The 2884-nt window shown below is 42.3% G+C and overlaps 1 pseudogene; it reads right to left on the bottom strand.

The window, feature by feature from the left end:
* Nucleotides 1-703: 703 nt before the first annotated feature.
* On the bottom strand, nucleotides 704-2516 carry LOC102821140 (annotated as a pseudogene).
* Between the last annotated feature and the right edge of the window lie 368 nt (nucleotides 2517-2884).

Here is a 2884-nt window from a genome sequence, read left to right as displayed (position 1 = left end):
GAGGCTTTCTGCTTCCATAATGATTTATGGCCTCGGAAACCCTGTACAGGTTCGCCATGAGTCAGAACAGACTCCATGGCACACAACAACAACATCCAGAGAAGCAGAGACATCAGAGAGGGAGGCACAGATGACAAGGACAAATAGAGCAATTGAGGACTCTAGACTCATGGAAAGAGAAAGGCTGTGTGCTGGCGGCCAGGTGCTGGTGGCCAGGAGGCAGGCTTGCAGAATGTGCCCTTTTGTTGTTTGTTGTTGTTAAGTGCCATTGAGTCGATCCCGACCCATAGAGACCCTGGATAGGGTTTCTGAGGAACGGCTAGTGAGCTTGAACCGCCAACCTTGCAGTTCAAACTGCTTTGCAGTCTGTCACATTAACCCACAGCTTAAATGATTATATATTCCTGAGTGTTTCTGTGTACTTCCCCACCCCTCAAAAAAACCCATAGAGAATACAGGAAAATATTATTGAATGATGAAGCACGGAGGAGACTGTATTCATTGCAATGAAACAATTAGTGTAAAATTGATGTTCCCGCATGTGAACTATCACTCAATTCACAATAAATTAAACTTTAAAAAAGAAATGCCTGGGAAGGAAGAAAAAAATTGGCCCCATACCCCTAACCATCCCCATCCCCCATCCCCAACCCAAACTGAAGACATACCTCACAGAAGGTTCTTAATGCTTCACAGAAGGTTCTTAATGCTTCCTATTACTAATGACAGCTGCTCTGCATCTGCTGCTGTGGCAGTGAGTCTTGGCACTTTCTTAGCAGGACTTGGAATATGTTCAGTTGCTGTGTTTAAATGCACAAGTCCTACTCCTTCCCCCAAAGTATTATTATTTGAAAAGGGGAGCCAAGTATAAGTTCTGTGCATCTCATCCACTCTAACTAGGTACTATATTCCTTTAAGAGTAAATCAATTGAACCCTGGGGAATATAGTTGACCAAGTGATGAGTGTCTTCTCTGAGCTTCATAATTTCATCAGACATCTGGTGCCACACAAGTTCTTGAGTCAAATCTTGATTTAAGGTCACATAAGCTTGCTGTTGCAGAGTCCTAGTGTGGCTCTGTGTGTCAGACTGCAAAGTCATTTGAACTGCAAGGCCAGTGGTTCAAGCTTACCAGGTGCTCCTTGGAAACCCTATACAGGGTTGCTCACTATGGGTCAGAGCAGCTCAATGGCACTTAACAACAACAAAAAGCTTTCTATTCTTTTATCAAGAGCAGACCCTTGCGTAGCATCTTGCATGACTTTAAGGGGGTATAAAGTGATAGCTAAACCAGAACCATAAGAAAAGATGTCAGTCCTTTTCCCTGCCAACTACTCAAGTAAGAACTGTGTTAGAACAGGAGCAAGGGAACAGTATACTGAAGATGTGTATGTATTTCCATTTTGATTTGATACAAAACAAAGATGCCTTTATTTTCTGATTTAAAAGTTTAGACCCAGCCTTAATAAATGCCTTTTCCACATCTCTGTCAAAGTAGGTGTCTTCTAATTTAACATTCCTAAAGACTTCAAGGCCACTATAGATACTATTTGTATCTCTGTTCTGGTCATTAAGAAAGTCATTCAGCAACATCCGAGCTAGAGTTTTCTGAACCAGTTTACAATATGGTGAGTGAAAGGTTGCGAAGCCAAAATCATTCAAAGTAAAATCTTTTTCATTTCCCTCCTTCTGCCACTGGGCACAGATCTTAAGCAGTGGTCCATACACTGAGGTAGTACTGTAAGGAGAGTTTTCCACATGTTGTGGGATAATGCACTGGACCACAAGTCAGTGATTCAAATTCACCTGCTGCTCCTTGGAAATTCTATATAGGGTTCTGTGAGTTGGAACCAACTCAATGGTATTTAGCAACAACAACATAGGATACTCAGCATATCAGGCTTGTAAAAGTCATAGGCATGCTGCATATGGGTCCCACAAAGCCCTCGTTCAAAAGTTAAGAGATTTAGCCCAATTAGCAGAGCAACAGTTCCACCTCCACTGGTTGGTCTTGCATTTCCTGAGGCATATATATTAATATCTCCTGCAACTACTAGTGTGTACTGTCCATCCCTGTAGCTGGACTCAATCCAGGTAACCATATTGAAGACCACAGCTGTGCCTCCGTAGCATGCATTAGTTAGATCTATTCCTTCTATATCTGCATTCTCAGACTCCTCAAATAGCTGCATCAAATTAGACTTCACTGACTTTGATTTGTTGATGGTTGTTTCTGTTCCCACTTCTAGTCACCTGATGTAGTTGTAAGAATTGCTATTTCTCACCATAAAATTCTGAACCACAGTCATACAAACAGAGTTGGTAACTTCTCTATCTCTGCAGAAGCCCATCTTGGCTCTGCCCAAGTCAATGATATACTTTCCAGCATCTACACTGTCGTATTTTTCCAACTCTGTTTCATCAATGTATTGAGAAGGAAAATAGATTTCAAGCACAACAATTCCCACATCTTTTTGGTCAGCAGGCTTCTGCATTGAAAGGAAGTGTCCCGGGCATGGCAAAGGAACTGTGTGAAGAATAAAGAACTGGAGCCTCCAGGTCTGTCACCCAGTTTCCTCCTTCATGCACCAAACACGATTGGGTGATAGCTGAGGAGAGAAAGTCAGCCACTAAAGGATGCATTACCTCCCCTTTGACACCAGCTTTATAGCCCCCAATCCACTGGACCCTGGCACCACTGGAGGGTTGGTTGGAGGCAGGCAAGTTTGTTTGTTTGTTTGTTTGTTTTATATGGTGTGAGATACAGGTCTTGTTACCATCTTCTGCAAATGGGTTTCCAGTTTGGCCAGAACCATTTGTTGAAGAGACTATTTCTTCACCATTTAACATATTTTGGCTCTTTTTTCAATGATCAGTTGACTGTA

This window comes from Chrysochloris asiatica, unplaced genomic scaffold, assembly GCF_000296735.1.
Source record: "Chrysochloris asiatica unplaced genomic scaffold, ChrAsi1.0 scaffold00434, whole genome shotgun sequence".
Lineage (NCBI taxonomy): Eukaryota > Metazoa > Chordata > Mammalia > Afrosoricida > Chrysochloridae > Chrysochloris > Chrysochloris asiatica.
Note: the sequence above shows the minus strand (reverse complement) of the source record. Positions and strands in the feature narration are given on the sequence as shown.